Below are 23,257 nucleotides of genomic sequence, written 5' to 3' on the forward strand. Positions count from 1 at the left end.
TCTCCGTCTCTCACACACCACAGGAGAACAAAAGAAACATACAAGAATGTAGCCTTTTATGTACCCACTAGGTCATTTCAACTATACCATAAGTAATTGAATATAATCTGCACACATTATCTGCCAACACATAGGTCATTTGTATCTAAAACAAATGTTTTCATCCTTTAAATACCAAATTACAACCTCATGCGTTATAAAGATGCAATTTTATCAATATACAAACGTTATATCTATTTTATGCATACCTGTGTTTTCATTCAAGCTAAGGAATTATCAATCAGCTTAATACAGGAATACTTGTAATTGTCATAATAAGATTTACCTTTTTATCTGTCAACATAACTCTTATATATAAAGTTAATGGATCTCAATCAAATAATTTTATAATCGAGCAACAGCCACTAACAAACAGAATGTTTTATTGGGCTTCACCCTGCTCCCCCTTCTTGCAACTCCAAAGCTGCAGGCTGGAGCTCCTCTGTGCAGACAGGGGAGTGGCTATACTATCTGTGTAACCTTATTCCCCTAAGAAACCACACATGCGCAGTTCATTCACCAGTGTGACTGTGGAAAGAACAGAGCTGTGGCCATAACTCTCCTCTCCTCACTTTTATCTGGTATCTTCACTACTCTATCATAACGTCTTCTGGAGGCTCATGAATTTTTACTCTTTAATTTAAAACGTCCTCAAAGAAGCTCATACATTTTAACATATTTAAACACGTCCACCCGAAGGGGCTTATAGCATTTAACTTCTATTATTTTCTTTTTTATTTAAAAACGTCTTCTCAAGGAAGCTCATAAGTTTTTAACAGTAATAAACAAAATATCTTTCCGTACAAATAAGTAAATCTCCTATTCTCAACTCCTGCACAGCCTATCACACACAGCTGGAACACATCAGAGATAAACTGAAAGAGTCTGGGATTTTAAAGTAAAGAAGAGTCTGGGATTTTAAATAAATTTCAGTACTGTCAATTATTATCAAGCCTGAAAAGAATGATAGACAATACCCTTACAAATATAATGATGAAGATTAAGTCTTAAATTTTAATCAGCAAAGTTGATGTTTTTCATTCCTTTAAAATCCCGAAAACAAAACAGTGGCAGATGTCTTTCCACCTTGTGAGTCAGACACAAAGACACAGAGGCTCACCATACACACACATAGACACACACACACAAACACACACACACACACACACACACACACACACACAGCATTGGGAAGACAGGGAATGCAAGGATTTAGATAAAGATTCAAAATTTTAAGCAGTTAAAATTCAACTTTCAAATGATCATTATGAAGACCCAACATTACTGTTGAAGTTAATTAAATTATATTTAACCATTCCTGATTACAGAGATGAAAGAATAAAAGAGATTCAATTTTAAATCTGTTGATGACTGTATTGCTACAAGTTGCCAGAATTTACATGACTTTCATCTTTGTGATCATCCATTCAGCACACAGCCAATATTTCACATATGAGCACCTGATTTGTCTTCAATGTGGCCGTTTTTAGATTTTTTTAAGCACTGCAGAAGTTTAACTTTTTGAAACGTAAAAATATTTTGCTAATAGTGCCAGTACTGCACAGTCTTTGACCTGAGTTAATTTTAATGTATCCCATGGAGAGACAGTCAGCATTTGTTTGTTTTTACATTAAGTAAAGGCAGAAAACTGACTGGGCCAGATTAGCTCCAAAGACAGTTCGAGGCCTATTAGAGTTTTGTGTGGCAGCGGTGAGAAGTGACGTCGACATCAAGAGAGGCATGCAGTGCCCTTACAGAGGCCAAAGGTCAGCATCAGAGAGTTGAGAGACACTTGACTGTTTTTAAGAACAAGAATATGAGTCTAAAAGACAGTTTGAAGCTTCTTTTGGTGCTGAGAAAGAAAAAGAGACACTGACATTGTCTAAGGAACATTGTATCTGCCCTCTCGTGCACAAGGCCTTTCGTAATCTAAGGCAAGCCCTCACCTCAGCACTGGCTTTGGGGCTCAGAACATCATCAGCTTCCACCTGCATGAGAACCGTGTGTCTCCTTATCGCCCTGTTGCATATCGTACTGGTTTCTACCTGTGGTCTCGGCATGGCGAGCTGTCTCAGAGATGTAGCCGCTGTTGCTACCATAATTGTCATAATTGTTAAATTTCAGCCATAGTACTTGGTCTTGACTGTTGTCTATGTTGTTCATGTTGTTTATACAGAGCTGCACACCTTGAACATGATGCAGCAAGGAGATCTGGCTAGGAGGAATTCATATAGTCAAACCCTCACATTTCTTTAAAGAAAATTAAAGCAGACGATTCAAAATTCTGATCTGATTTTGAAAATTGATGGATTGAAAGATAACACACACCTGGTTGTGCTGTAGTGAGTGATTACAAACTTCTATAGAAGTTATGGAAGCAATTCAGTGTCTAAAGGTACGTAGACAAGCAGCAGAATTATACGCTGTCATTAGAACCTGTATTCTGGCTATAAAGATTTAAGTTCTTCCGTCATGTTTTGGCCCATGTGTTCACACGGTCCGACACATGTAGGAAAAGGGGGAATGAATTATGTAATTAGGTTACAATTATTTGCTCCTGTCACACATGATATAGTACAAGTGAAGAAAGAAGGTTCAGTGAAAACACGAACATTTAAAGCCTCCATCAGACAAAAGTAGTAACGTATTACTATAAACTGAAAGAGTCATTTATCATTATTATTAGAATTAAGATAGTCAATTGTTATTATCATAAATAAGTATGGAAATAGATTTGATACATATGCCAAGCTGTCAAGACTATGAATGAAAGAGAATGAGAGAATGAACTTGACCATTTTTCTATATTTCATCCGCAGTACAGAGAATGCAGCAACTGTATGAGGGGCCGTTAGGGACATATTCCAGAATTACCTCTCGCACACACAACTGAAATGCTTTCACACACACAACTGAAATTACCTCTCACACACACAACTGAAAAGTTCTCACACATACAACTGAAACTACTGAATTCAGCTTGAAGGTCCTGGCACACATGCCAAACTTTTATTTTTGGATTTAAAAATGTATTAGTATTTAACGATGAAATTGCTTTGTTGATTTTAATCTTGACATAAGCCTTGCAGTGCTCCAGACACAAAAAAATGTCTCCCTTACCTTTTCTTTCCCCTCTGTACTGTCTGCCTTTGTCTGCCCTGCATCCTAAATGTCAAAAAGAAAAAAAACTAAAATGATCACTTGAAGGTGTTTTTGCCTATTTGATAAATGTATATGTACTCCATTGATTCTTGCACTTTTGGGTAATACCTTCATGGTCGAAAGCACTTCTATTAAGTCCCTTTGGACAAAAGCGTCTGCTAAATTAATGTAATCTAATAATTTTTTGTTTACGGATTTTTTTTTATTGCCAACATTATCCAACTATGTGGTTAGCTACATTTAACTAAATTTAAAACTCAGTCGAACAAAATTACATCGAAATATTCTTAATAAAACACATGATAACACTTCAAAGTTGTACAATGAAACAGGATTTTAAACCGTCCTCATGGTGTTGCGCAATAGCGTTGGGAGACAAACACGGCGGAGGAGAAGCCAACGTAAGAGCAGCTGCTGTCTGTTCTGCTGGATGATCTGGAGTTTTATCCGGGTGAAGTTTAAATTCATGTGGCGGTGTCTTTCCCCCTTTTTTTTTAATGTTTTCTGCTTCCTTCTCCTCCTCTGACACCAGCGCTCCTGCTGTCTTCCTGATTTCCATAAAGATGAACCTGAACTGGGCGCCACAAGGTCAGGGACGCGGGAAGTCGGTCAGAGTTTGGGGTGCTGAGAGAAAGTGTATGACATCATAGTGTGGCGTCCTGAGGGGCCTGGCTTATAGAACCCAGACTCACGTTCACTCATCGCTTTGTATGTTCTAATTTTTGTTCTGTTCTGTTATTAATGACTGTGCTTCAAGTGTCTCAGTGTGTAATTCATTGAGCCTATAGCTACATAATATTTAACATATAATACTCTGCTATATTAATTATTTTTCATGAAAGTGATCAAAGTAAATAATGACTGTGTTGTAACATAACATAACATTATCCATAATCATTATCGTAACCATCCGTGACAGAAACTATATTATTAGATCATCTTCATCTCATGCGCCTGTCTGTGAGACGGGCGTGTCAGATCACTCCTCGTGGCTGCTGCTCTGTCCCTCCTTGTGACTGCATGTTCATCTCCACTAGGATGCAAAAATGGGAATAGTCCATTCCCTGACCGGTCCGTGTGAAATAAAAAACTCTCTCCTTCAGACGTGAGCTCCTGGTGACCAGAGGACGGCGGCGGAGCAGCACAAGGACGCGCACGACCGGGCGTAGAGAGAGACCCACGTGGAGGAGTCAATTCCTAGTGAGGCTGCAAAGATCAGCACGGGGATGTACACGACGGCTTGAGGGACAAGATAGAGAATTGTGCCCTGTGCAGAATTCAGTCCTCAGAGGTCTGAAGCCCCGCTGCTGCACAAACAGCTGTTCAACTGATTTTTCAGAGTTTGGTGAAGCTCAGCTCAGTACACAGAATCCTTAACCAGAGAACAACATGCCTTTGTCGTGATTGACAACATCTTTAACGTTGATGAGTCCCAGTTGCTCTGATCAGCTGCACTTGCTTGGACCCTAAACAACGCGCATGCCAAGTGTGAGGCTGATTAGATGAACAGTTCTCAAGATATGACAGACAGACACAGACAGACAGGTATCTAGAATTATTAGCAAGATTAGTTTGAAGCTGTCTCCAGCAGTAGAGAGTAGCCTCTCTACTTCCCTTATACATTATATATATATATGTGTATATATATATATATATATATTAAAATTAACTTTAAAATGAATCTATTTGAAGAACACAAAACATATTTATGTTTCTGTAATCATAGTACAGACAGAGGTATGGTCTTAAAAATATTAGGAAAACTCATCTGATATATTGCAATATCCTCAGGAAATAATCTGTTCATGATTGCATACAATTTGCTACTTCATTTAAAATTCCTGCAGATGTCAAGTTCACATATTTTCAAAAGAAGTAAATTTTCCCCCTTCTTTTGTAATGGTATGTGGATGGGGGTCGTCAGTCTCTATACAACATATAGGTGGTAAGGATATTAATGGTGGTGATCTCTTTAATTTTTTTTGACATTTATGTATTTATGGTAACGATATTGAAACATATTAGACATGGCACATACTGTGCAAAGAATAAATTTTGCCCACTATGGGATGCAGGGCATACAAAGGCAGACAGTACAGAGAAGAAAGAAAAGGTAAGGGAGACATTAGACATTGTGCTCTGACATCAATATATTTTGGCTCCTAGATTTTTTATTGTGTCTGGAGCCCTGTAACGCTTATGTCAAGATTAAAATCAACAAGCAATTTCATCGCTAAAACATGTGGCTGGATAGTGTTAAATACAGATGAAAAATCCAAAAATAAAAGTCTGGCATGTGTGCCAGGGCCTTTTAGCTGAATTCAGTAGTTTCAGTTTAGTGTGTGAGAACGTTTCAGTTGTGTGTGTGATAGGTAATTTCATTTGTGTGTGTGAGAGGTAATTTCAGTTTTGTGTGTGAGAGGATTTCAGTAGTGTGTGTGAGAGGTAATTTCAGTTGCGTGTGTGAGAGGTAATTTCAGTTGTGTGTGAGAGGTTTTCAGTTGTGTGTGTGAGAGGTTTTTAGTTGTGTGTGTGAGAGGTAATTTCAGTTGTGTGTGTGAGAGGGTTTCAGGTGTGTGTGTGAGAGGGTTTCAGTTGTGTGTGTGAGAGGTAATTTCAGTTGTGTGTGAGAGAGGTAATTTCAGTTGTGTGTGTGAGAGGGTTTCAGTTGTGTGTGTGAGAGGATTTCAGTTGTGTGTGTGAGAGGTAATTTCAGTTGTGTGTGTCTGAGAGGATTTCAGTTGTGTGTGTGAGAGGTAATTTCAGTTGTGTGTGAGAGGGTTTCAGTTGTGTGTGTGAGAGGTAATTTCAGTTGTGTGTGTGAGAGGTAATTTCAGTTGTGAGTGTGAGTGGTAATTTCAGTTGTGTGTGTGAGAGGTAATTTCAGTTGTGTGTGTGAGAGCCTTTCAGTTGTGTGTGTGAGAGGTAATTTCAGTTGTGTGTGTGAGAGCCTTTTCGTTGTGTTTGTGAGAGTGTTTCAGTTAAACAGGGAGGCATTTCAGTTGAACAGGAAGGCGTTTCAGTTGAACAGGAAGGCGTTTCATTTGGGTGTATGAGAGGTAATTTCAGTTGTGTGTGAGAGCCTTTCAGTTGTGTGTGTGAGAGCATTTCAGTTGTGTGTGCGGGAGGTAATTCTGGAATATGCCCCTCATACAACTGAACTAAGTCCTCATGAGTCCTAACAGAGAGTATCACCCAAAAAGGTCACACTTCTCTGGACTGATGAGTAGATGAGTATATATGAGTGTATGATATTGTATGTGTCTTGCAGGTTAACAAAACTAGCAAGCTAACAAACTAACAGTGATACTAAAACGATTTCATTTACAGCTCCTCCACAGATTCTTGGAAACATCGTGGGGGGTTTCATGTTTCTATAAATTTAAAAAGCAGACGAATTTGTGTTAATCAAATCAGTTCAGATTTGAACTGATGGTTTTCCAGGTCAACTCTACACTTTTTTTCGGGCAGGTCATGTTCTTTTGCTGCCAGACCGGAGCCGGGACTCAGGACTCGGGAAGCAGGGGAGAGATTTTCTTTCTCCAGGACTGAAGCCCCCTCTCGCTCGGGAACAACCCCTTACGTTCCCCAACAGCGTGGCGAAAGACACATAGATACTTTTTGTTCAACTTGAGGCGCAACCCATTTATCATTATAATAAAACAGATCACAACCTGCGTGCGTGCACACACACACACGCACACAAACACACACACACACACACACACTGCACCATTCCAGACAGGAGTAACGCAACTCATACTACAACAGTTATTGATTGTCTGAGAATTACTGGTTATGATGCAGGCAGTTGTAGCTAGCGGAGGACCATAGAGAGCACGCACGTCTTCTGACAGTGGAGATCAGTGTGAAATTAGGAAGTATAGCGGTGCTCACTTTATTAACGTTTTATGACAGATGGGTCGCCACGGGCCAGATATTTGCCTTTTGAGGGCTGGACATGGCCGCTATTTGGGGCTCGCTGAAATAGGGAATGTAAACAATCAAAATAAAATGTGTTTTCTCAACAAACTAATGAGAAAATGAACAGAAAGAGCACAATTTATTTGTATTTACTTTTCCTTTCATATTTCCCTACATTTTTAAATATATGTTTTATGGGAGTTGTTTTTTTATGTAAAATATTCAGCATTAACCCATAAAATAAGTTCCCCTGAAGTTACTGCTCTCTACCCCTGCAGGGTTGTACGGTTTTCTGCTGGTTATAGTTCACTGAAAATTTTAGCCAAAATGCAAATGAAATACTAATACCAATAATGGGAAATTGTTTCTGGCCACATGATTTAAAATGACTGTGAATGAGATTCATAATTCAAGTACAAAACAAATGGTTAACAACAGGGCTTCAGATGAATACCTCAACTTTCTCATGTTTCTTGGTGGGGGAACAGCACTGGATTCCTCTTGAGTCGGTGCATCGACAAAGCTGGTGGAGACAAAACATTTTTGTTATGAAATATGCATGGTGTGTTCAGCACAAAATATGTCACTGCTTTTCTACTCCGAACTGCTTTCAATTATCCGTCATTTATGAAAAATGCATGTGTTGCTCTGTGCCTGAGAATCTCTGTGCAGCCAAACTCGTTTGATTAGGGAGAAATCAAAGCGCGGATCCACAGGGAGGAATAATTCATCTTCACTGAGATGCATTTTGGTTTTCCCCAAACTTACATTACATTGAATATACAGTAGTGGAGACATGATCAGTCTCCCACATCCTCAACGCAGAGCATTCACAAAACACAGCCACAAGCTATGATAAATCTCCCACTGTGTAGAAGTCTGTGGCAATGATCCTCAAAATACATTAATAAAGCCGAGGGATAGAAAGTTTTTGGAAAAATGGAAAGTGAAAACAATTTTTTTATCTTGTGATTTATAGACATAAGTTGAGACAGAGATTCTTCTGAATGCTGCGTCTGTCCGTATCCTTTAGAAGTGTAGATTTATAAGGTTACACCTTATAAGGTTATACCTTACAGGCCACTATTACAGTTTTTCTCGTTTGCTTACACACTATTCCTAGACCAATAACTAAACATCCCAAACCATAACACCATCTACCAAAAGACAGACTCATTTACCAAAACTCTAAACACAAATCCCTTAATTTATCATTGGTTACACCATGTGCTCATTCAGAAAGCACTGCATTCAATATCATTAACCCAAGTCATCACAACTTGAACGCATATGCACACAATTTCTCAGGTGGAAACACTGAAGTCAAAATTGTTCACACACCAATCAGAAACTCAGGATAGATAGATAAAAGGGCCATCAAATAGTTTACTAGTTTTGGAACAATGGATCCACATGAAGGAAGCAGAGGAGGAGGAGGAGGAGGAGACAAATTATTTCAGATGAAATTCATGCAATTCTTGTTGACCATGTCCTTGTCAATGGGATGTGGATGGGGGAGGCTGGGCAAAAAGTGCAGCCAAATCTTAGCAGGTTTACAGCAATACGAACCTTCAGAGAGAATAAGAGCTAAGTAATTTACATACTGCTCTCTACTGTAACTTTGGACTCCTGTACTGTTCAGGGTTAGGGTGGTGCACTGTTACAGCACATACATGTACTGTAGCTGTTGTGCTGTATGCTGTCTGAAATGCATTGAAATACTGTACCATATCACGTACAGGTACAGTAATTTGTAGTTACTGTAAGTTCCTAGTTTGTAAATTGGATGTTTTCCCATCAGTACTAGTTCTATTCATGCAGAACTGAGAGACGACCACCTGATGGAGGCAGGAGGCGTTACAGTTTTTCTCGAATGCTAGTGTGTGTGTGAATTTGATGTTTTTGTGTGATGTCTGGAGGCAAAGTTTGATTTTGATGCAAGAGTACATCGTTTTGAGGGGAGAGTTTGGTTTTGACATGGAAGTTGGAAGTTTGTGAGAATGAGTGTGCAGTCCTGCAATTGTGTTTAGAGTTTTGGGAAATGGAGCATTATTTCAAGAAATGTGTCTTAGTAATCAAGAAAAAACATAGTCACCTACCAGGATTAGGACACACACACACACACACACACACACACACACACATGCATTATATTTAGTTAGTTAGTTAGTTTATTTTGGTAAATTTTCAACATATAGACAATAGACTCAGTCCAGACTTAAATGAACAATAAATAAAACATTTATATAAATTCCTTCCAAGCATTAAACACAAAAGATAAACATATTCACAGTTGTTAGATTAGATATTGTTGTAATATTGCCAGGAGTGAGTATTGCCAACCTCTGACCAGTAGAGCTCTTCAACCTCAGGTAAAAACCAATGTGGTGAATTTGGTTGTGGTTATTTTAATTTAATCCAAATTGATAGTTGGTATAATGAATGAGGCTGAATCAGTAAGTTGGCTATCATTTCCCTTTCCTACCCCTGCAGGATGGTGCCCTGAATTATCTTTAATATTGATTAAACTTATTATTTTATATGAATATTTAATACATTTTTGATATCCACAACTGATAAACAGCACAACATTTACATGGTACTCTATGTGTGAGGCCAGGTATTGACAATTATTCACAATCATAACATTTTGTTTGTATTTTCAGTAGTAGAAAATTTAACACCATAAGAGAACATCATTAGTTTATGATGTTCCTTGATCTTGAAAGTAATGCCTGGTTACATATGTTGTGTGTGTGTGTGTATGAGTGTGTGTGTGTGTGTGTGTGTGTGTGTGTGTGTGTGTGTGTGTGTGCGTGTGTGTGTGTGTGTGAGAGAAAAAAGTGGTATGGAAAATGCAAATAATAGGACTATAAAGATAATTGACTGTTCATGCTGATTGAATGAAATGGCATTATTACAATATAAAAAAGTTAGCATAGCCTCATTTGGATATATACAGGGCGTGCAAGGTATGCATTACTCCTGATGCTTTTCAATTTTATTATTGATTAATCTTCCAATTGTGTGTTTACAGTAATGAATTACTAATTTAGTCTATGTAATGTCCACTGAGTTCTTTAAATGTCTATACTGTCATGATCTCGTGTTTTGTATTTCCTGTTTTATTTTGAATTCGTTTTTTGTACTTCCTGTTTCCCTGGCTCGTGTCTGTTCACTTTGTTTTTCCTCGTGTCACCTGCCTCTGTCTTAAGCTCGTGCTTTGTATTTCCTGTTTTATTTTGAATAATTTTTTGTACTTCCTGTTTCCCTGGCGAGTGTTTGTTCACTTTGTTTTTCCTCGTGTCTCCTGCCACTGTCATGATTCCGTGTTTTGTATTTCCTGTTTTATTTTGAATTAGTTTTTGTACTTCCTGTTTCCCTGGCTCCTGTTTGTTCACTTTTTCTTCCTGTGTCTCCTGCCCCTATGATTGTTTGCACCTGTTCCTAATGTGTCTCACCTGTGTTCAATTTGCCCTGCCCACCGTGTGTGTATTTAGTCTCTGTGCTTCCCATTGTCTGTGTCAGATCGTTTGTTGTTTTTCCTCCGTCTGTCCTGGGATGTCTGCTCCTGATATGTTCCCTGGTCGGCGACTGTTGTTTTGCCACAGTTTGTCCTTTTGTCCCTGGCTCTAGTTTTTTCAGTTTACCTTGCTACATCTCATGGACACCCTTAGTTGGACTTTGTTTTGGGTTTAGACATTGTAAGTCTGTTTTCTTTTATTATTAAATATCCTTTTTTTGCCACATCCTGCATTTGGGTCCTGCTTCCTGCTCTCCTACCTGACAGATACAGTATATTTGTATCATATTTTATTTATATATTTTTGTATATCTGTAACTAAAGGTCAATGATATTCTCTCTTAAGATGCGTCAATCTCCAAATGTTTGTTTTTTTCATTGTTTTTAATTCAAGACAGATACCATCATTAATAATTTAATTCCTTGGTGATGATTTTTCTTCAGATTTACTAATGGCTTATTTGAGTTGTCGATAAGTTTAATCATGATAATGATAACAGTGGTGTTATAGCAGATAAACACTAAACCCCTTCTGACATCCATTACACTTCCACTTCCATTTGCTCTCATGGTTTTGTAAAGACCAAAAAACGCCAACCTCTTTTAAATACCAAGCATTGTGAACCTTTGGCGCTTAGTGGTTCCAGTACAGTACAGTTATAGAGATTTTTTTAAAGCCGGAGATATTTTCCTTTATTGTGTTGTTTTGGTTCTGGCCTGTAAATATATGCATCTGGTGGCTCCGTGTCTCCTCACACATTCATGTGGTTTACTGGCAGCTTTGGCAGCAACCACTGGAATGACCTGTAGCAAGGAGATCAGTAGACCACGGTGACAATCATCCTTCACACTCCCTCCCTCACTCATCAGCACACTGAAACAATAACCGCATGTTTGCTCACAGCTGAGCTGCTATCTCTAAATGTTAGCTGAACGCCACTTTATTAGGTACACCTGTTCAATTGCTTGTTAACACAAATAGCTAATCAGCCAATCACATGGCTGCAATTCAATGCATTTAGGCATGTAGAGGTGGTCAAGACAACTTGCTGAAGTTCAAACAAAGCATCAGAATGGGGAAGAAAGGGTATTTAAGTGACTTTGAATATGGTATGGTTGTTGGTGCCAGACGGGCTGGTCTGAGTATTTCAGAAACTGTTGATCTACTGGGATTTTCACACGCAACCATCTCTAGGGTTTACAGAGAATGGTCCGATAAAGAGAAAATATCCAGTGAGCGGCAGTTGTGTGGACGAAAATGCCTTGTTGATGTGAGAGGTCAGAGGAGAATGGGCAGACTGGTTTGAGATGATAGAAAGGAAACAGTAACTCAAATAACCACTCGTTACAACCAAGGAATGCAGAATACCATCTCTGAACACACAACACGTCGAACCTTGAAGAAGATGGGCTACAGCAGCAGAAGACCACACCGGGTGCCACTCCTGTCAGCTAAGAACAGGAAGCTGAGACTACAGTTCGCACAGGCTCACCAAAATTGGACAATAGAAGGATCCATCCTCCCTTGTATCAACGGTTCAGGCTGGTGGTGGTGGTGTAATGGTGTGGGGGGGTATTTTCTTGGCACACTTTGGGCCCCTTAGTTCAAATTGAGCATTGTTTAAATGCCACAGCTTACCTGAGTATTGTTGCTGACCATGTCCATCCCTTAATGACCATAGTGTACCCATCTTCTGACTGCTACTTCCAGCAGGATAATGCACCATGTCACAAAGCTCATATCATCTCAAACTGGTTTCTTGAACATGATAATGATTTCACTGTACTCCAGTGGCCTACACAGTCACCAGATCTCAATCCAATAGAGCACCTTTGGGATGTGGTGGAACGGGAGATTCGCATCATAGATGTGCAGCCGACAAATCTGCAGCAACTGCGTGATGCTATCATGTCAATATGGACCAAAATCTCTGAGGAAATTTTCCAACACCTTGTTGAAAGTATGCCATTAAGAATTAAGGCAGTTCTGAATGCAAAAGGGCGTCCAACCTTTTACTAGCAAGGTGTACCTAATAAAGTGGCCGGTGAGTGTATATAGGGCCTGTTTATACATACTCACCCTTCAGAATTAGCTTTGATTCTGGACTCTGTAGATTTCTCAGGACCCCTGCCCAACTTGAACAGTGATGACATGTATAGCCATACATCATCACTTAACTGCTGGTTGTCGAGGTGGTGTCCAGATAACAATGTGGGCTCAAAGATTACTGGCGCAGCTTTTGGAGAATTCCTGGTCTGATGCGGAGAGACGGCATTCATCCAACTTTGGATGGTGCAGCTCTCATTTGTAGAAACCTGACTCGGTTACCTAGACGGTCAAACCCGTGACATTTCAGAGTTGGGACCAGGAAGCAGAGTTGCAGTCTTACACGCTTCTCTGCAGTTCTATTACAGCAGTCGCCCCCACAAAACCCCAAAGAAACTGTTTCTGCCCCATGACAACTTCAACTATCTAAACCAAAGGTAAATAAAGAGGTGTAATTCACACAAATCTCATGAAGATCAACACATGAACCTAAGAATAGAACAATAAAATGTGGATTATTTAATATTAGGTCACTCCCATCTAAATCTTTGTTAGTGAATGATCTGATAACTGATCAGCACGTTGATTTATTCTGTATGACTGAAACCTGGCTGAAGCCAGAAGAATATATTAGTTTAAATGAATCAAAACCTCCCTCTCATAATAATACTCATATTCCTCGGACCACAGGCCGAGGAGGAGGAGTAGCAGCAATCTACCAATCAGACTTATTGCTTAACCCTCGACCTAAACATAGTTTTAACTCATTTGAAAGCCTAACTCTTAGCCTCTTTCACCCAAGCTGGAAATGTCAAAAAACAGTTATCGTAGTCGTCATATATCGACCACCAGGCCCTTACTCTGAATTTCTATCTGAATTTTCAGACTTTTTATCCTTTTAGATCTTAGTGCTGCATTTGATACCATCGATCACAAAATTCTGTTACAGAGACTAGAACACATTGGGATTTAAGGAACAGCACTAGAATGGTTTAAGTCCTACTTATCTGATAGATTTCAGTTTGTTAACGTTAATAACAAATCTTCCACTCATACAAAAGTGAGACATGGAATACCACAAGCTTCTGTACTGGGACCGATATTTTTCACTTTATATATGCTTCCTTTAGGCAATATTATAAGAAAACACCACATCAATGTCCATTGCTACGCTGATGACACCCAGCTGTATTTATCTATAAAGCCAGATGAAACTAGTCAGGTAGACAAACTTCAGGACTGTCTTAAAGACATAAAGGCCTGGATGACTTATAATTTTTTACTTCTAAATTCACAAAAAACTGAGGTCATTTTACTCGGCCCTCAGAGAAACATAATCTGATCATATAGTTACCTTGGATGGCATTACCTTGGCCTAATCAAGCTCCATCATATCTTACAGAGCTCATAGTTCAATATTATCCCAATAGATCACTTCACTCTGTAAATGCAGGACTACTTGTGGTTCCCAGAGTCTGTAAAAGTAGAATGGGAGGCAGAGCCTTCAGCCACCAGGCTCCTCTCCTCTGGAACCAGCTCCCAGTTTGTGTCAGGGAGGCAGATACCTTCTCTACATTTAAAGTTAAACTTAAAACCTTCCTCTCTGATAAAGCTAATAGTTAGAGCTGCTCAGGTGTTTAATAAACCATTTCTTTATTATGCTGCTATAGGCCTAGACTGCTGGGGGAACTGCCGGACAGCTGCTTTTAGACTACAGTTCTTGCAGAGGTTTTTATTTGGTAATGAAGATGTTGTATGGAGGCCAGTGGCCAGCACCATTTTAAGGGGGGTAGCAAGTCTGGATCTCGATGCTTAATGGTTTTTGGTGGACTGTGGACACTGTTTTGTCCCTTTGTGTAAACTGCCTCATTTTTATCAAGGACTTTTTACAGCTGGAGACTTTTTAAGTGGTCCAGACTAGGACCTGCAGCATCTCTGTTCTGGCTCCTGGAGGAGCCTCTGGTGTGGGGGGCCCGGCTGGATCTCCAAGATGGCAGCAGACCCGGACTCACCGAGAGACTAACGGGAGCTGGAGTGACGAAACTGAGGGCAATCGTGGAGGCTGCTGGTCCTGGTTTCCAAAACACGGAGGCAGTGGCCTCCCTGCTGGGTATGCGGTCGGCCCGCCACACCAGGACCATTCTAAACGAGTGGAACAACAGACTGGACAGTGAGGAGAAGGAGATGCTGCGGGACTATTTTAACGGAACCGGAGCACCCGACTCGGGGGACCCTTTTCCGGACATTGGTTTTGTTAATACATCATGCTGACTCACCGGACACTGCTGCTGATTTCCACATGCAAACTGGAAAAGGTTTGTACAGAAACTGTGTTCTGGCCACTCACAGGAAGAAGCTGGGTGAGAGGAAGGACATGGTGTGGACGGAAAGACTACCACGGGCCAGCAAGCCGGTGTTGAGACTCTTGTACAAGCCTCCATTGACCAAGAGGTCTGGAGACCTGCAGTGGAGGATCCTCCACGGGGCTCTGGCGGTGAATCTCTTTCTGTCCAAGATAAATCCCACCGTTTCCTCCACATGTTCATTCTGTCCACACACAGAGACCATCATTCACTGTAATCTGGACTGTCACAGACTGAAACCTCTTTTTGACATTTTAAAGACGGTGTTTTTCGACTGTGGGGAAATGTTTACAGAGACAGTTTTTTTTTTTGGTGCTGGCTACAGAAAACAAGATGCTAAAAAGTGGCAGTTGCTTAATTTTGTGGTTGGTCAGGCCAAACTGTTGATTTATTAAAGCAGGAAAGACAGGGTGAGAGTGGATTTCAGGTTCCACTCTCTGATGAACGACAAACAAGAGTTTTTAAACTAGTGGTGTTTCACCACGGCTGTGTGTTCAGTGAAGGAGGGAGAGCTCATCTTTCACTCTGTTTTTATGACCTGATTTATTCTGTTTTGTAATTTTTTTTGTTTTGTGTTGTTGTTGTTGTGTGTGGGTTTTTTTCATTTCATTTGTAGAGGACCGTGATGTTCTCTGGTAAATCTTAATAAACATTGTGTTTTAAAAATCCTTCTCCCTCTCGCTAAAAAGTCTCTCTCTTTATCTCTCTCTCCGTCTCCCACTTTTTCGATCTCTGTCTCTCTCTCTCTCTCTCTCTCTCTCTCTGCCCCCATGTATCTACATTACATGTCACTAACTCTGTTTTCTCTCTCCTAGTAGATCTGACCCCAGAGCTGCAGGATCCAAACCCGTCATTATTATTATTATTATTACTATTATTATTAATAACTTCATTGTATTTATAGGTGTCAGTTTTCACTAATTATAAGTATCAGTCTGGTATACATTAAAGCAACTGTTATACAACCCCTCTATCCCCCAATATGTTTACAGTACATGTCACTAACCCTGTTTGTGTTTTCTATCTCTCCTAGTGTATCTCTGACCCCAGAGCTGCATGACCCAAACCCGTCATTATTATTGTTATTATTATTATTAATAATAATAATATCATCACTAATAATAACAACAACATAATTGTATTTTTGAATTATAAGTATCAGTCTGGTAGAGATTAAAGCGGCGGTTGTACAACTGTCCTCTCTCTCTCTCTTCTCTCCTACTGTCTCTCCTCCCACCCTCTTTCTGCCCACTTCTCCCTCTCATCCCCATTTCCATCGCCCACAACTGAGTCCGGTTCTGTCAGAGATTTCTTCCTGTTAAAAGGGAGTTTTTTTCTCTCCACCGTCGCCAAGTGCTTTGCTCATTGTGGGATTTGTTGGGTTTTCACTGTAATATTGTAATATTGACCTCACTATGTAAAGTGCCTTGAGACAATGTATGTTGTGATATGGCGCTATACAAATAAAATTGAATTGAATTTGACGGCAGATGACTGATGCTGTGAAAAGAGCCCGGGGCAGTGTTCTTGTAAGCATTGAAATGCATTCTTCATCATGACAGTACTCACCCAGATGAATATTGCAGGCAGAAGGTGGAAAGGCAGCACGATTGGGTGTTAAAAACAGAAAGTTACAGGAAGTAATTTCTGACAGAACCGGACTCAGTTGTGGGCGGTCGTCTGTCTCGACCGGTTGGGGTGAGGTGAGAAATGGGGAAGAGAGGAGAGGTGGGAGGAAAAAGGGGGAGAGGAGATGCGGGAGGAGAGAAGAGAGGGAGGTGGCCGTAAAGGTCAAAGGTGTAAGAAGTACTGCAAACAAGATGGCGGTGAACAAATAAACTACAAAATGGCAGCATCAGAGGTGTTGGCTCGGCCACATGCTGTGCTTCTTTGATAAGGCCATTTGTTGAGGGCAAAGAGTTTCAGGTTAAGAGAGGGTTAGTCGGAGGGTCCTTACACCAAAATAACCTATTGATAGGTATAACGACAACATTAAGTGAACACATTGACTCAAATTAATACAGGACACTTTTAAGGTTAAACATTCCTATGCTTAGCCGTGTTGCGTTATGCTATGCTGTATGCCCAAGTTACGTTACCAAGTCCATGGAAAAGAAGAAGAATAGTTCTTTTGGGATGCTCTTTGTGTGTCCAGAAAGATGCAGCAGTCGTGCTGTGTGGTTTCGGTGTCCTTTTTGTGTCCTCCACAGAGTTAGATGCTCAACACTAATTCTGCTTGGTGGTTCCTTAGCTTGATCAGTTGACCAGACTTTTTGTCTGCCTTTGATGTAAAACCAGACATTCCAGCGTTGGTTGGTCCTTTGGCAGGCTCTCGCGTTGCTGCCTGTGGGAGTTGCAGCAGTCTGCTTCTGCAGGCCTGCATGGAGGTCAGGGTCCAAGAGCAGTGGTTTCTCCCAGAGGAGAAAGAGAGGTCTTTGCTCTCCGATGAGAGGTTGGAGAAGAGAGTGTTGTCTCCTTGAAGTTAGAGGCAGGAAGTGAATGAAAAGGGTGGGCTGGGGTTTTATGGGCCTAATGACACCCTGGGGTCTGGAGCACACAGTGACCAATGGCAGCTTGAGCTTGAAGGAGAGTTCACACCAAGGTGTGATAAGTGAAGCATTCTGGCCATCAGAGTTTTCCAGTCTGTTCCTTTGTCTTTGGAACTGCTGGCTCAGTGTTGCACACATTATCCTTCTGCCTTGTTTGTATTACTTATTACCAATCATAATCATCTTTGGCGGCGCTAAGCTGATCGTGCCCCTGCAATACTGTGTCGTATGAGAACTTGTTTTGGTATAATTAGTGCATGTGGTAAGTAGAGCACAGTCATGTAAATGGCTCATTCCCTGAAAAGAAAACAACACAAGAAACATTAAAAGATATGCGCCATGACGACTGTGTGATTGAACAATCTATATCCTCACCAAAACTTTCCATTTCCATGTGTAAGTAGCAGCGCAGTGGTTGTTGTTTCCCGTTGCGAAGGGGATTTTGAAAATATCAACAGGCTGGAAGCAGAAGGGGAGGAGCTGCTGAAATAGCTGGCTTTTGTATTTGGTTGTTTTATCTACAATGTATATTTTTTATATAGTTCTTGCTCATGTGATGTTGCAACAGATGAGAATAATATAAAAGGTGAAAAATGTAATATAATCAAGCTGAATGACTGTGTGAGGCATTGTTATTTTACCAAACAGAATGACCTTTGTGGAACTTTTCAATATTGAATTAGGGGATCAAGAGTTCTTTACACAATTCATATCCATTGACATTTTGTGGGCTCACGGGTTGCACATTGTGCCCCTGTGAAGAAAGCAATCGATGGCCTCAGCATTTCTCTATGGACCCACACTGTCCTGCAGCAGAGGGAGAGTGTTTGCTTTGTGCCCTGGATCTGTGCAGCCCATGGGAGAGCTTGGCACACAACTCACTAGATTCCCACAAGGTGAAAAGGGTGGTCAGATGCTGCTTACTCATCTATTCTGCTCACGCTTGAACCTGTAGTGTCTTTTTGTCCATATATGGAATAAGAGGGGAATATGGGCTTACTTCTCTTCCTTTGGAATGTTATGCAAGGGGTCTTTCAAGGACCCTTACCACTCCTTTTCTTGGCCTTGAAAGTTACACGTCTCACATAGCATAACTTGATTCGAACCAGGTGTTCCTTATCAAACCAACGATGGGCCTATAAATGTAACCCCCAAGAAGAGTCGGGAGGGTTGTCCTTTTGGCCGGACACTCTCCAAGCTCTGCAGGGCTTGAATTGATACTGGTCTTTTTGTAATAAACCTTTATATACAATCAAGACGGTGTCGGCGGACTTCTCTTCAATACATCTTCACATCATCGCTACTTAGTATACAACAAAACTAAGAAGGCAGGCAGCGGAGGAGCGGAGGTGGGTAGCTCCTTCACAGCTGAACCCCCCAAATTTCATGGCGAGGGCACAGGTTATTGCCATGGAAACCCAGCCTCAGTAATATTTGATTTTGATCAACAGCAAGGCTCTGATAAGATCTCTCTTGTCTACTCTCTGCTCTCTAGGTGGCAGGATTTTCAAAGTTGAGAGGAAACCTCGAACAGATTTTAGTCACTGAGCTGCTGGGATTAGTTTTAACTCTTGTGATAATTGGACTGGGGGAAAGAGGATTCCATCGTTATGATTTTTTCTTCCCTTTCCATATGGAGTTCTTCTCAGTCTATAAGTTTGTCCCCAGCATCTCTCCATGCTGAAAAAGCAGCTTGCGAGGCACTTGCTCCCAATACAGAAATACTGTACAATAAGTGCTCAGATGTGCCACTAAATTACATCGTATTTAGTAGTCCAGACATACACAAAACAACACGTGAATCATCACAAACATCAATATTACTGTATCTGATACTGCACAGGCCCCACTGCCTGCAATATGAACCCTTCTGCCTAGACTCCCATTATCCGCCTTCACCTAAAAAAGTGGATCAATACCATCGCAGGGAGTTATAATGGCCCAATTACTGTTTGTAGGTTTGTCAATGCCACGTCTCTGAGGGCGCCTGCAAAAGGCCACACGAACACACTGTGTGCAGGAGTAATGCCATACATTTGTAATAGGGGGGGGAGAATGTGTGTATGTGTAGGTGGGTTGGATTGCATTTCCGAGCCTGTGCTTCTGTGACATTTAAGTGAAAAGGTGCCTGAGCTACATTGTGTTGAGACTTGTTTATATCGTGACACTGTTCTAGAAACAACAGCATGAACTGTGTTACAAACGGAGCACTTGAATGTAATATCATATCAGATAGATATAGAGTTAAGATTTAGTTATCAGGAAAGATGCTGCTATTTACTTAATGTTCCACTTATTATACCTTATTATACTTGTATGTATTCATACCTGCACTAAATTATGAAACTCAGGGGAAGTAGATTTGCATATTGACTGCAATAATAATAATAATATATATGTTTTATAAAGCACTATTCTAGACACTCAAAGACGCTTTACAAATAAAAAACAAAACAAGCAAATTACTCATAAATACAGAAAACAAAAGACTGAAAGACGCTTACATAAAATACAAAGTACATAACAAAAAAAAACCACGAAGTTTGAAGTGGCAGTCATGTAGTGTATGATTTCTTGAAAAGATGGGTTTGAGTTGATTTTTGAAAGAGTTAAGTGAGTCTGAGTGCTGGATGTTTGGAGGGAGGGAGTTCTAGAGGGTTGGGGCAGCAATGGCAAAGGCCCTGTCCCCCACGGTGCGGTGCTTGGTCCTGGTAATGGGGGTCAGAAGGTTAGTTGCAGATGATCGGAGTTGGCAAGTGGTGGAGCTGCGTACTTCAGTGCCAGAGCAGATGTGTAACTTTTGATTATTTCACACCCTTTTCTTACATTTTGAATACATTTGAATTTCAATGTATTTTTTGTTTACATTAATCAATTCTACTCTGTAGCCTCCTGATATTTTTATATTGTTTATAATGTTCCCATCTATATATGTATTTTGTTAAAACAACAGCACTAGAATAAAAAAGTCACTACCCCTTATTTTGCTTTGCCACATTTTGATATCTGTCATTGTCAGAGGAAAAGGAAAACTCCGGATGACGAAGAAGAGTGTACAACCAATCACTATGCGATCTCTTAGCTGATTGTGGCACAAGAACACAACCTCAACCATAGCTCAATTGTCTTCTTCAGAAAAGTAGCCGAGTTTGTCCAAAACGTCGCTAGATTTGTTGCTAGGAGTTTTTCAGAAACAAAGTCATTAAAATGGTGTAAAAAGTCAGTTAACAAATATGCCAATTCAACAGGCAAACTGCCGACGGACGCAGTCAGACAGAGAGCATTTCTTTCCGTGTCTATGCAAGAAGAGAAGTGATGGTGAAACACCTCACTCTGTTATCAAAGAACCGGGGTTATGTTAAGTAACCTATAGTTCTTTTTCTAACTTCGTTCGGTGTTTCACTTATGGGAGATATAGACCACTCCTGAATTGCGTACGTCTCCCGAAGCCCCAGACAAAAAATGAGCGGGGTAGAGACGGTCATTCGGACCCTGGCACGTTTGCCTCTAGCACTGCTTGTGCTAGGGATGGCCCGGAGACATCCAGCCTATAAAATCTCACAAAGGTGTGAGGCATAGCCCAGCTCGCCACCGCACAGATATCCTGTATGGAGACTCCTCTGAACAGAGCCCACGAAGTGGCTACTCCCCTTGTGTAATGAGCCCTCAAACCCTAAGGGACCTGCATACCACCACAACTATATGGCAGAGATATTGCCTCCACTATCCAGCCTCTGGTGGGACAATGGCTTGCCCCTATGGGGTGTGGCCCAAGATACAAACAGCTCATTGTAAGTCCTGAAACCTGCTTTCCTACCAATGTAGACATGCAGAGCCCCCACTGGGCACAGTGTGTTAAGCCTCTGCTCCTCCCCTGAGGAGAATGGCGGCGGGTGAAATGCCAAAAGCTACACCGTGGGACATCTATAGGCTGACTCCACCACCTTAGGTACAAAGGCTGGGTTGGGTTCGCAAACAGACTTTAGAGAGTCCCGGGCCAAACTGCAAGCAGTAGGGACGGATGGACAAAGCCTGCAGGTCACTCACACGTTTTGCCATGGGCAAAGCCAAGACCAACATAGTCTTCAACGAAACAAACTTCATCTCTACCGCCCCCATAGGCTCAAAAGCGTGGCAAGAGAGGGCGTCCAGCACCACCGACAGATCCCACAGAGGAACCAGGGGCCTGGACACTGGGAGCTTGCGGCGAGCACCCTTCATGAAGCGACAAACTAAAGGATGCTGACCAACAGGCTTCTTCCCAAAGCCCACATAACAAGCTGAAATGGCTGCCAAGTACACTTTCACAGTAGAAAAAGCCTTCCTTTTATCTACTACTTCCTGCAGGAAACACAACAGGTCCATCACCGAACACTGAAAAGGGATCGTCTTCCTTGAGTCGCACCATTCCTCAAAAACCCGCCACTTACAACTGTACAGTGCACGCGTGGAGGAGGCTCTTGAACTCTGTATAGTGTCAATGACCTGTGTAGGTAGGCCTGCAGTGTTCAGGTTCCACCGCTCAGGAGCCAAGCCCAGAGCGCCATGCGCTCCGGGTGGGGGTGGTAAATCTCCCCGCACGCCTGAGATAGAAGATCTCTGCATATTGGAAGAGGCCACGGCTCGCCCGCTAGCATCTGTACTATCTCCGCCAGCGTGGCGCTATCAGGATTATCAAGGTGGGGGAGGTCAGGCTGAGAGGGGGAAATGCATAGAGCAGCACCTTTGGCCAAGGGTGGGCGAGAGCATCCATACCCAGTGGTGCGTCTACGTCTGACAGGGAGAAGAACAGAGAGCACTTCCTGCGAGGCGAAGAGATCTACGGCTGCCTGGCCGTATCTCAGCCAAATCTGCTCCACCACCTGCGGGTGTAGAGCCCACTCTCCGTACAGGGGGTTTCCTCTGGACAGAAGGTCTGCACCTCTGTTCAAAACCCCTGGCACATACGTTGCTCGGAGGGACAGGAGCCTGTTGTTGCTCCACAATATCACCTTCCGAGCCAACCCGTGCAGCTGCAGCGACCGAGTGCCGCCTTGGCGGTTGATGTATGCCACCACCGTGGAGTTGTCGGTTTTCACCAAAACATGACGACCTTGGAGAAAGTGCACAAAATGCTTCAGTGACAGAAAAAATGCCCACAGGTCTAACAGATTTATTTGAGTCTGAACCATCCTCAGGTTCCAAGTCCTGTTCACTGTTCTGCTGGACATGACCGCTCCCCACCCTGACAGGGACGCGTCCGTTGTCATGGTTACCCGCGATTTTACCGCCCCTAGTGTGACTCCCGACGCGAGAGCTGCCGGTTCTCTCTACGGGCGGAGAGCCGACATGCATGTCTGCGTCACTTTCACTTTTCGACTGAGATGACGGCAGGGGCACAGACGTAATGTTGCTGAAAATCACTCATCATAAGCAGTCCCAGATGCACAACTGATACGACTGATGCCATCAAGCTGAGCAGGTGCAGTCACAATCGGAACGACACGAGTCCTCCCCTCTGAAAGAGGGAGAGACACTTTGCGAGAGACGCCAATCTCCCTCTCAATAGCGTGACACGATAAGAGAGGGAATTTATGCTGAGGCCCAGGTATTCTGTACACTGCATGGGTTCTACTCGGCTCTTCGCCCAGTTTATACTGAACCCGAGATT

The 23,257-nt window shown here is 41.7% G+C and overlaps 1 pseudogene; it reads right to left on the reverse strand.

The window, feature by feature from the left end:
* Nucleotides 1-21,088: 21,088 nt before the first annotated feature.
* Nucleotides 21,089-22,941, reverse strand: LOC124850543 (annotated as a pseudogene).
* Nucleotides 22,942-23,257: the final 316 nt, after the last annotated feature.

Source organism: Scophthalmus maximus, chromosome 1, assembly GCF_022379125.1.
Source record: "Scophthalmus maximus strain ysfricsl-2021 chromosome 1, ASM2237912v1, whole genome shotgun sequence".
In the NCBI taxonomy this organism is placed as follows: domain Eukaryota; kingdom Metazoa; phylum Chordata; class Actinopteri; order Pleuronectiformes; family Scophthalmidae; genus Scophthalmus; species Scophthalmus maximus.